General features: G+C 41.8%; 1 long non-coding RNA gene across 1 annotated transcript; it reads right to left on the bottom strand.

The window, feature by feature from the left end:
* Positions 1-8,023: 8,023 nt before the first annotated feature.
* Positions 8,024-12,593, bottom strand: LOC119312611. Its single transcript, XR_005151401.1, has 5 exons — positions 12,187-12,593; positions 11,531-11,663; positions 11,305-11,438; positions 11,033-11,218; positions 8,024-10,278 (listed from the first exon to the last, which is right to left on the bottom strand). It is a non-coding gene; the product is annotated as an uncharacterized LOC119312611 (long non-coding RNA).
* Between the last annotated feature and the right edge of the window lie 232 nt (positions 12,594-12,825).

Below are 12,825 nucleotides of genomic sequence, written 5' to 3'. Positions count from 1 at the left end.
GGCGACTGGCTCCATCGCATAGACGTCCCGTAGTGTTCGCTTTCGTTCCCGCTTGGGGATATGGGTGGCGTAGATCATGTTGACCGTTTTCACCTGGGAGGGGGGGATTTCTTTTGTCCCCCCGTGTTCAGACGCAGGGGCTCTTCGTCATCGTTGTTGTGCAGCCCCTTGTCCTTGTTTTCGGCGTTTATCTTGCCGGCATGTTTGAACACCCAGCAGTCTCTATTGGTGTGGTTGGCTGGCTTGTCCGGGGTGCCATGAATTTGGCACGAGCGCTCTAGTATGCGGTCCAGGCTGGACGGTCCCTGATTATTTCTTTTGAACGGCTTTTTCCGCTGACCGGACTTAGATCTGCTGAATCCGGCGTTGACCGCCGTGTCTTCATTGGTGTCGTCGTTGCTCCGTCTCTAATGCCTGTTGCGCCGTGGCTTGCCGTTAGCATCGCGTCCGTCCGAAGTGCCGGAATGTGGCGTGGTGTCGCTGCGAGCCAGCCAGCTATCCTCACCCGCACAAAAGCGGGTCATTAGGATTGTGAGAGCTGCCATAGACTTGGGTTTTTTCTAGCCGAGGTGTCGAGCGAGCCACTCGTCACGGATATTATGCTTGAAAGCCGCCAGGGCTTTGGCGTCCAGACGGTCGACTATCATAAGTATAGCAGGGAGGTACCAAAGTAATCCAGGAGTGGATCACTGGACAGTGGTCAAGAACATCCTGAAATATCTGAAAAGGACTAAGGATATGTTTCTTGTTTATGGAGGTGACAAAGAGCTTGTCGTAAATGGTTACATCGGTGCAAGCTTTGACACTGATCCGGATGACTCTAAGTCGCAAACCGGATACGTATTTATATTGAATGGTGGAGTTGTCGCTTGGTGCAGTTCCAAGCAGAGCGTCGTGGCGGGATCTACGTGTGAAGCGGAGTACATAGCTGCTTCGAAAGCAGCAAATGAAGGAGTCTGGATGAAGGAGTTCATATCCTATCTAGGTGTAATACCTAGTGCATTGGGTCAAATGAAAATCTTTTGTGACAATACTGGAGCAATTGCCTTGGCAAAGGAATCAGATTTCAAAAGAGAACCAAACACATCAAGAGACGCTTCAATTCCATACGCGATCAAGTCAAGGAGGGAGAATAGATATTTCCAAGATACATATGGATCTGAATGTTGCAGACCCGTTGACTAAGCCTCTTCCACGAGCAAAACATGATCAGCACCAAGACTCCATGGGTGTTAGAATCATTACTATGTAATCTAGATTATTGACTCTAGTGCAAGTGGGAGACTGAAGGAAATATGCCCTAGAGGCAATAATAAAGTTGTTATTTATATTTCCTTATATCATGATAAATGTTTATTATTCATGCTAGAATTGTATTAACCGAAAACTTAGTACATGTGTGAATACATAGAAAAAACATAGTGTCCCTAATATGCCTCTACTTGACTAGCTCGTTAATCAAAGATGGTTATGTTTCCTAACCATAGACATGTGTTGTTATTTGATGAACGAGATCACATCATTAGAGAATGATGTGATGGACAAGACCCATCCGTTAGCTTAGCATTATGATTGTTACAGTTTTATTGCTACTTCTTTCTTCATGACTTATAAACGTAGGAAAAAGATAAACTGAAGCAAGCCAATGAAAAAAAGAAGAGAAAGATGTGGAGCAAAGGTATGCCCCAACTAGGGGCTTGATCATAATTAGCCCCAGATAGAAAGGACTCCGCCCCCTTCTTGCCATATGTGTAGCTTCCTTTGCCTCTCCCCTATCTTCAGCCTCCACCCCCTTCTCAATCACCTATGAACTTGGTCGAACCTCGCACCCCCCCCCCCCTATTATTGGGTTGCGGGGCACGTACTCTTGCCTCTGTATTGTGAACTCGGCTGATTTCGTGTGGTCACTTGTGTCTAATCTGTATCAACAAAATACTACTCCCACCGATCCAAATTAATCAACACACACTTAGCAAAAAAATTGTACTAAAGTTGTTCTAATTGGCATCAATTAATTTGGATAAGGAGTAGCACATTTTCCCATATAAGGAATGCTTTCTAGGACATGTTACCACAATTAGCTTTTCAATTTTTTCTAGATTCAACAAGATCCAATCTGGCACCTCAACATAGACTAAACATCCACTAGACCATAATAATTATACTAGCGAAGCCCGCGCGGCAGCACGCCGCGCCCGTTGAGACGGAGGTATTGTACGTACTGAAATATTTTGCATGCATACTATTTTCATCAAGTGGTGATTAAAGAGAAACAACTTGCATTCATATCTATCTTACACACCGCATACAACTGAGATGGAAAAGAGACAGTACTACATTCCGGAGAAGATCCCTAATTGTCAGTGGACATGATGAACTGAAAAGAAACTGATACGGTGGGAATTCACACGGTAGGAAAACACACAATATACTACAAGAGTCCATGTGCGAGCATAAGTGGCATTGGAATCAAATCATCCTGGTATAACCCCCCGCGGGGTTAGGACCAACTATGAAATGATAAAGCACCTTTGCAAAGTGTTCCAGTTGTCCTATAGATGGGCAACTGCCTGTGTAACTGATGATATGGTCTTCAATAAATGGGTGTTGTAGGTGCATACGAAGGGGGGCCACATCAGAGAAGTCGTCGCATATGCGGGCTAGTATTTCTGTCTGTCTTGCGTACTCAGCCTGGTGAGCGGAGATTTCCGGCCTAGCCATGTTAAGCTGCCACTTCTTTGCACATACTTTTTCTTGAGTTGGTAGTAGCTTTTCCTTTGTGACCTGCAACATATGATAATTGTGATCGTTGATGGTGATGTTGTAATTCTCACATATGTAGTTCAATGCTGCTTGAGCAGCTCCTTCTCCAGCCTCGTCTGGTGTGGCAGCAGGCTCCCCTTTAAAAATCATGGGATTTTCATTGATACTACCTGGATGTTGCGCTGCCCCCATGTGGACGGATGCTTGTATTGTGCCATCAAGGTAGCTACAGTGAAGGTATCCTTGCACATCTTGCTTTATCATTGAACCAACATCTTGAATTTCTATAGAGGGAGTAGCTGATAGCTTGTGTGAATGCTTGGATACGATTGTGTGCCGGTTTTGGACATGTGTATGTGATTGTTGGATCATCGTTGTGGGTACATATGAAGGGGCAAAATGTCAGAAAAATTGTTGCAAAATTTTGATAGGACTTTGAGTTGCCTGGCGAAGACTTTTTGCTGGGACCTTTGGTTAGCCACGTAGTTCATGTGCGTTGGCATTTCTCTTTGTTGTTTTTTATTGGGTTTTTGGTGATGTAAATCTTTGTAGTATTTGGAAACAGATTTTGTTCATCAGGGTTTCTTATTATAACTGTAGTCCTACTACATGGCCTCTAACTGAATTGTTCAAACAAAATTTAGGTAGGTTTGCGTCCCTATGATTTTATTTTTGCTTGCTTATTATTAGGTGTGTGATACCTTGCAAGCTCGCATGAGACTATACATTCACGAACTTGTCTCACTGCCATCTCAGCCAGTCTTGTCCTTTCCTTTTGTCAGGAAGAGAAGAGAGCAGCTCTCTTTGCTGCTAGGAACATGATCATGACTATCCAACGGAATAATATTTAGCATCTAAAAGATAGAAGTAGGATAAATACGTAGTCAACAATCGTTGGACAACATAAAGCTACCCATGAGCAGCGGCCGGGAGGTCTGGACGATGAAATTGCAGTCGAATCGCCACAAACTACCGCTGATATTGTATCAGTTGTTGCACCTCAAGAAGCTGGGGCGGAGCCGGCCCCATGGCGCGCGGATGTCGGCAACAGCAGCATGGAGGCCTCCCTCTCTGGTTTGCTTTAGCGATGGCGCTCCCGTTCGTCGACCACCTTCCCTTCCGCTCCACGCCACACGCCCGCACGCCTCACAGGCCGCTACGGCCGGCTCACGTCGCACCATCCATCCAGTGGTGGAGCTACAGGAAAAAGGCTGGGCGGGCCAGGCTAAGGAATTACACATATTACTTGCACTTAAGGCCCAAATTTCATCTCATCTTTCCCCATTTTTGCCACCTCGACGGTCACCGGAATTGCTCCTCCCCTGCTCGTCAACCGGTCACGCTTGTCATCCTTGTGAGAGGTCTCCTTCATTTACAGGCACTCATCCTCACCAGCCACGACACTCACCGACGCCCCGTGCGCCGTGTCACCGTTGTACACCTCCTACCCGCTCGCCACATCGACCTGATGTCCAGCGCCGCCATCGCCCTTCTACGCCAGCCATGATCGACCTGATGTCAGACTCCACCATCGCCCGCGATGTGCCCTGCGCACCGACTCGCGCACTGCGCACGGTCACGGTCATGCACTATTTAACCAGGGAAAAAGTCCAAAACAAACCTTGAAGTTGTAGATGAAAGCTAAATCAAACCCTGAATTTTGAATCCCGGAAATTGGCACTCTAAACTTGTAATCCCGGTCTATTTTGAACCCTAGACCTGTTTGGCACACTAGAAATAAGAGAATCCCGGCCGGGATAACCTACTACTCAGAAATTGGGCCGGCCCACTATAACACAACAAGAAATCGTGAACTTTCAAATATATTCGCGCATTTCTAAAAATTTCAGAAGCTAAAAAGTATTCCTGTTTTCTATTTATCACACAAATTCAATTCCTTTTGTGTTTTTAATCTTTTCTGGAATTTAGAAAAATCTATTCGCATTTTAAAAAACTGTTTCTGATTTCAAAAACAATTCTAATTTTTTTTCAGAATTTGAACAGTTTTCACATGCTATGAAAATGTTTCGGATTTTCAAAAATTGTGTCACATTTTATAAATAATGTTTTTAGAATTTGGTAAATAATGTTTTTAGAAAATGTTTCGGATCATTGTCTAAGGACTCGTCTGGGCCGGCCAACCAGACATGAAGCGAGCTTTTCTTTTCTGAAAGCTGAACAAAAATTTACAAAATAGGAAAGAATTTGGAAATCTGAACAAATTGTAAGAAAATATTTTTTGACATCTAAAAAATATCACAAGTTTAAAAAAATGTGTGGACCAATTCAAACAAATGTTTGTACAATGTATAATAATATTTCTGTGATTCAAACAATGTTTTGTACATTCAAAAAAATGTAGCATTTCAATAATGTTCACATGTTTCAAAAAAATGTGTTTGTGACATTTTCAAACAAAAATGTGTGTACAATGTAAAAAAATTGTTTGCGTGTTGTAAAAACTGTGTCTTACACTTAATACAATATACTTAGCATGTGTTTGAAAAAAGTGTCTACAAATTCAAAAATGTTGAACTATGCGAAAGAGTGTTCGTTTAGTTTTATAAAATGTTTATTGTCACTAAAAATGTAAACATGTATTTGGAAAAAATATAACCATGTATTCAAAAAAAAATTGAAAACATTTAATTTAAAAATGTACATAATGTATTTGAAACTATCAAAAGCTTATCAAAAAATATTTTATGTGTGCGCTAAAAGTGAACATTGGGTACGAAGAAAAAATAGACATGTGTAAAAAAGGAAAAAAAACAACATAGAAAACCCAGAGCAGTGCGCGCGCGGGAGCGACGCCGCTAATGGGCCAGCCCAATTCATCAAATACCGGTTAAGTCCTCTCAAGGTCTAAAATAGACCGGAATAAGAGAGTTTGGTGTGCTGATTTCAGGGATTGAGAGTTCAGGATTTGATTTAGCTTTCGCTGACAAATTCAAGATTTGTTTTGGACTTTTTCCATTTAACCAGGCATCACGGCGACCTACGTCAAACGCCGTCATTGCCCGCGAGCTACATGCCCCGTTACGTCGCCTCATGCGTTGTGACGCACGCATCTCACGTGCCCACCCGCCATCATCGCAGCAATGTACTACTTGCACCTCCCTCCGTTCATCTTCGTGTAGGTGGTCCGCCGTCGCGCAGCCGACGACGGCACAGACGCCGCCGGGGTTGCCAAGCATGATGACACCACGTAGGAGGTTGGCGAGTCCGCAAGGTGCGCTCTTGAGGCGATCGGGGCCTCCGCCTTGACCGGTGTACACGTACGCCGTCACCGCGTATCCCGCGGCCTTGCTCTATGAGAATCAACCACACCTTTGGATGGGGGAGCAGGGGATGGAGCGGCCACACGATGAGAGAGAAGTAGCGGGAGGGAGGGAGACGCGGCATGCACCAGGAGAGGAGATGGGTGGCCGCTTCCCGGTGATGAGACTGGGAGGTCGGGTGCTTTTATGGACGCATAAAGCGGCGAATCGGTGGTGAGATTCTTGTAAAAGAAGCGAGACAAAACTACGTGGTCACATCACACGTCGCACCGCTGCATGTATGCACACCCATCGTGCCATGTAGTCATATCAACGGTCACACCTACCCAGCCGCATAGTTTGACCGAACTTATGCATATAAAATTAGTCAAACTATGTAAAGTTTAACTTTGACCAAACCTTATATGCAGACTGAAAAGAAACAGAGGGAGTATTTGTCAGGACCTAATTCCCGTGCATTGCAACGGGCGAAAGATATCATAAAACCTGCTCCATGCAATAGTACGCTTCGTTTCTTACATAGAGTTCTGATAAACATCACTAATAAGTTTATAATGTTATCGCTTTTCAAAGTATGAAGTGTGGACGTAAAGAAGAGCCACCCTAACATACTTCATCTGATGGAACAGTAGTGGTGCATGGAATAGTCTAGTAACCGGTTTTATATTACATTTTCCAGAAAATATCTTTATTTTTAAATAATTTTTTTTTAAAATTTTAATATTTTTATTAGAATTGAAACATGTTTTCAAAATGAATATTATTTGAACACATGTTTTTTTAAAGAGAATTTTTTTTAAAAAAAATTGATCAATTTTAATGGGTTTTAAGAAGTTAGAACGCTTTTTTTTTGAAAATTTTGAGCATTTTTTAAAAGTGTTAACTTATTTAAAAGCGTTAATTTTTTAAAGGAAGAAAATTTAAAACACTGCTTATCTTAAATAAAAGAACATGCCTGGTGTGAAATTAAAAAAGGATTGTTGGTGTCCATACCATGTAGTATAAAGTTGAGAAAGTCGTTGGGATGCCTTTTGATGGCGATCTTTCAGCTTGGCACTATCATAGGATGGAAGAGGAATGGCGTAATTGTTTTTAGCAAGATATGCAAACAGTGGAATTGTTGTATACTATTCGAGAGTTTAATGACTAATCCAAAAGTTTTTCGTAGAATTTTCAAAAGACTTGCAAAGTAATAATTTTGCATTAATGTGTAGTGATGCATTGAAGTGGGATTGTTTATATACAATTTCCTGTTATATTCGAAAGCAAACATATTTTACTATGTTAATTATTTTTTAGAAAATGTTGATTATTTGATTTGCAAGATTATATTTGGTTCCTTTTCTTTTACACTGTTCCAACTTGGCGATCATCTTCATAAGAAAAAGTGAGCTTTTCTCTATTCCCCATCACATGTAAATTTTGGATGGGTTGTTTTAAAAAAAGGTAAATTTTAAGATGCACCGTTGTAACATTCTCTCTACTCTTCATCCCCCCCTCTGTCCTCCCTGTCTCACCAACGACGTCGGTGACATCCAGAGTTGAGGAATATCTTAATTGTCAGCAAGTCCCGATGAGCTCCAAATATCTTCTCCCTTGAGAAACATTTATTTCTAGTATTTCACTCATTTTAAATTATTGTATCTGATAATGTATTCATAAGATGCGGTAGACATGAATGACAGAAACAACAAACAACTGCGGATGCTCATTTAGAAAGAAAATTTACAACCGAAGCTAGCACGCATAGTTCCTGTGGCTTCTGGTCGGTTCAGCCATTAAAAATAGCATCAAAAATCCGCACCGAGCAGCTTCTATGTGGACCTTATCCACATCGCCGTTCCTCTCTAGCAGTAACTAGCAGGTAGTGCGCGGCGGCACGCCGCGCCACATGGATTGCTAAGCTATTTAGTTTTTTTTTTAATATTTGATAAGTCATCCCAAGACTTATTCATGGGAAAGTAGTTTATACAAGAAAAAGGTACATCTAGTTGGTACATCTACAAGTGATCTACAACATGTAGTGATAATGGGTACTGGATGCATATAATTGCAAAGCTGTTGTTCTTTTCTCAGACCTGAAAACCTGTGATGTTGATCCTCCGGCTTAGTTTGCCTATGTGATGTACTGCTAGAGAGATGAAGCTAGTTCTTCTACTCTTTCTTGGTGGTTTGTTTGCTGGGTAGACAATGTTGAAGTTGTTTTTGGATGCACGTCCTAGCTCTCGATGGACTGACTTCATAGACAATTTTTTTTGAGGATCCTTGTTTGCATAGACCTTTCTTGCCGAAGGCTTGCCTTTTGTTGCTCTGTATTTCTAATTCTTCTTCCTTGGTCTTGCTCCAGTCTCTTTTCATTATTTTGTATTTCTAATTCTTCTTCGTTGGTCATTGTGTGGCTTGCTTTTTGTTGTTCTGTATTTCTAATTCTTCTTCCATTCTTGTGCGGCTGAGCAACTCTTGTACATTGTCCTCGGGGCGTTGTAGTTGTGTGGTTGCATGCCGTGCCATAAGGATTGGTAAAATACTTGTTCTTTCTTTTGTAAGATTTGGTAGTTCATGCAAAGACTTGATTTGTAGCAAAGTGGTTTATACAGAGGAAGAGTACATCTTGTCGGTACATGCATAAGAAATATATGGTACTACGGTACACAGTGGTAGTAGCTAGTTGAGACAAAAACTGCTGAGCTCTCTTATATTACTTTTACTGAGGAAGTAATTTGCTTCACGGACAGGAAGAGATCATCAACCTCTTCATGTGATGGATAAAACTTAGTAACGATTCCATAAAGATCAACCATGACTTATCTGTTGGTCAATACTAAATAGAATAATCTCATAAGAGAGTTCATGGTAGATTAATCTACATAGAGAAAAATAGAGTGCATTTGATGAGGAAAATTCCCAGAATAGAAGGACATCAAAATTGGAAATGTTTGCAGCCCATTATCAAAAGAAGAAAGGGTAAGTACACTTTGCAATGCACATATTTAGCTAACACATGATTAACTTTCTAATTACAGAGGAGCACATTAAACAACCAATTTGATATTCTGTTTATAGAAGAGGCACTCTTGAAGCTATATTTCATTCATCAATACTCGTATGAACATGCAAGCAAAATAGTAGTGTGGTACCCTGAACGGCCTGTGCACAATGCTTACTTCAGGACACTTGTATGCTTCCCAAGACCATACTCCTAATCATAACACAAAAAATTGTGAGAATATCTGCAAATTGTAGATGACATAAGTGCAGCAAACCAAATAGAGATCAATGCAAAGCTTGAAACTCGGTCCCGGAAATTAGCGATCAGCTGAAAAATAATGTGATAAATATCGAAGTATTTCACTCTCATCTCCTGTTTAGGACATCTGGCCCCTCCTCCGAACAACACACCTGCCAGAATGCCTACGACGGCTGAGCTGGATTGAATTAACTTGTACCACATATAGAAGCTAATCTCCATAAGTAAGCTCAAAATATTGAGCTGTATATCTACTACAATAGAGCTGTGGTATAAATAAATACAAACACCTTACCGACTGAACTTGATGAGAAACACTTCTATACATACAAATTCAGAAAAATGCTCTGTACATGTTCACCTTAATGTTTGGAACATTGTGGATATGGATTTTGAATTTTCTTTCCAAGGGACAGCATCATAACCTTAAAAGAAAACAAATGGATAAATGATGCATATGGATGATGTATTCTGTCTGTACGCTTACACTTTTTGATGTAAAATGGAGAACTAATACTGATGGAACTTGTAAAGATGAAATATACCCTTCTCACGGTTAATGGGTTAATACTACAATAAATATTAGGAAAAATACATTAGGCTTAGACGGATTATGTGGAGTGGGACCAATGTTTCCAGCAGTAAAACGGAATGATGGTTCAGATATATACTCACTGTTACTAAGGGAACACATACACACACACCCGATAGAATGTCTACTGTACCAACATTTGTGCACAACAATAGCTTTCTACATTAGAAAAATAATGGAAAACACAACAGAGCTGATATAAGAATCATATGATATCATATCATGTAGTCCTTCTTATGGGATTTATGATATAAGCTGACCATACCATTTTCTGCCATATGAAGAATCACAAAAATAGAAGAGAAATAACACTACCTTGCAGACCTGATTAGACGCCGATAGGTAACCATAATTGATATTGATAACTCAATCTTCAAATGAGCATGTCTAATAGCCTACAGGATGGAAGAATGCATCAAAACACGAAGTCATATCAATGCAAAAGGGACCACAAAATAACACAAAAGAAGGAACAAATCAACCATGCTTCCGAAATAATTTGTACTTGGTAAAGATATAGCTAATACAAACTACATAACCCAGAGCAGAATTAGCAGCTGCAAAAGGTAAAAATAGAACAACCTATTAGTAGCAGCATCATTATCTCTATTACTTTGTTCCATATATTGCAGCAGCACTGTCCTTCTTCACCCAAGCAGCAACACACAAATCACAGCAGCAATAACATACAACTCAGAGCAGCAAACAATTTGTAGTAACCCATATCCCAGCAGTAGCCTCTCTCATATCTGAATCTCTGAATCCCTCACATAGCGGCATGGAAGTAGTAGCACGTAGCACAAAACAGTACCTGCACACACACAACACCATCACCAGGATGTTTGTCCAAATTGCCTTTCAAATTCATTTCACACACTCTCAAATCAATTAACCATGCTTTGTTGAAACAATCAACTCGCCGGTCTTTCATTCTAAACTTTTAGCAAACAAGAGTCTGCGAGCTAACCGTAGTTTTTTTGCCTCAGAATTGTGTGAATGTGTGTTACACCTACCAAACTAATCAAATTGCTACTCATCGATTCCTCGCAGAAAATGATACTCAAAGTATCTTGCTCTCACTATTTTTCAAGTTATAGCAAAAATGAAGCGGCTCTCCTCTGGCGACAGTGGGTGGCTTCAATTCCTCACCTTGGAGCTTTTCCTGGCCAGCATCTCGTTGGGGTTCTGCTGCTGGAACACACTCGGCAGCCATACCCACAGCAGCGTGACTCCTATAACTCCAACTGCAGCCGTTGTATCCTCTCCAACAGCTCCTTCACGTAGTCGATCGTGTCCCCCGGGATCGACGTCCTGTCCATCTGGCCAAAATCAAATCTGCAAAAAGAATAGACACTCAGTTCAATGTACTTCCAGGATTCTACCCCTGGGTTTGCCAAGATCGATGGTTGGTGTTTATTTACCTTGCCGGTCTTCGGTGTTGACGGCCGCTAGCATCGAGAAGGGAAACATGCAATCGCTAGATGAAGCATTCTTTCAGTTTGTGCCTGAACTTGTTAATTCGGTGTATTGACACCATTTCATCCATGATAGTTCCCTGTTAATATGTTCTAATTACTGACATGATCTAATTATCGAGTATATGTTGAATAAAACACAACACTATATAAGTTGTGGGTCAGATGTAACCTGACTGTAAACCATGACAAAATTGAGTTCAAATAGTGCCTCTATTTATCTGAATACTCAAATCCTGGCGATATGCACAAGCTCTGTCGAGCGATAAAAAATACGATTAATAACCCTAAAGGGCGTGTCCGTCCTGCAAGAAAGCATGACAAGCTGCATGATTAAAATTATTTCTTTTTCCGAATGTACAATTTTTCAGAAGTATTCCTGCTAATTGAAGACTGCGTACTTTTTTTTGTTTGTTCATTACCCTAAACTTCCTCACAATTGTGGCCAGATAAAATTTAAATGTAGCTGCAGTTTATGGGGGCGCATACATTACACAAATAATACACTCTGAAATTTAAAAAAGCAAACGGTGATATTTTTCTGCATATACATGATTCCTCAATTTTGCATGAGATTACAACATTTTCCAGTGCGAAAGTTGTTATATCTCTGTTCAAAATAAGTGATCTATATGAAAATAAACAGCTCAAAATTGAGATGAAGCAGAAGAATTTGTATGCTTAGGTTTCTTGTACTCTTTGTGGAGCCATAAAAGTAGCAAGCAAAAAGAATGAAGATGAATACGGAGCTGCATCTCTACTTCACACCTTAAATCGACTCCAGACAGAGGAAGGGACGCGCAGAAGAGAGAAGGGAGAGAATCTCACCTGGACTTGGTTGCTCGTCCGAGGACCTCGCCGGCGAGGAGCAGGAGGCTGCCGAGGGGATCTTGCTCGACGGCTGGGCTCTCCGCGCGGATCACGAGCTAGTGCTCGGGGGTGATACTTGACGGCGTCGAGCGGCGGCTTCTCGTGCGCGACGCGGTGGTCGATGACCGCGAAGCAGCAGGTGCGGTACCGCGAGTCGGCGTCCTTCTCCCGTTGCCCACCCCAGCGCCACCGCCAGCGTCCTCCCAGATCGGCTTGCCCGGCAGGAAGCTGCTCCCCTTCTCCCCGCAGCCCTCCGGAGCCATCGGGCTCTGCACCCTTGAGTCCGAAGCGGCGGCGGCGACCATGCTTTTTTTCTCCATTATGCGGTCATTCGCGAGCCTGGAGGCAGTAGAGGAGAGGTTTTTTTTTAGGAGAGGTGGTTCGCCAAGCGAGGGCTTCTGGCGAGGCGGGCTTTTTATAGGCCCATAAGCGGTTGATGATTTCGCCTGAGTTTTCCAGAGAGCGCATGCACGGACACGCGGAGAGTATGTGGCACACGATCAGTCAAACGTAGATAAATCCAACGTGAAAAACGCAGATAGCTCTAGAAGGGTTACACACGTCGTTTTACCAGGACATCACAAAAAAAATCTAAAA

The sequence above is a fragment of the Triticum dicoccoides genome, chromosome 5B (assembly GCF_002162155.2).
Source record: "Triticum dicoccoides isolate Atlit2015 ecotype Zavitan chromosome 5B, WEW_v2.0, whole genome shotgun sequence".
Lineage (NCBI taxonomy): Eukaryota > Viridiplantae > Streptophyta > Magnoliopsida > Poales > Poaceae > Triticum > Triticum dicoccoides.
This window is presented reverse-complemented; position numbering and strand designations above follow the sequence as displayed.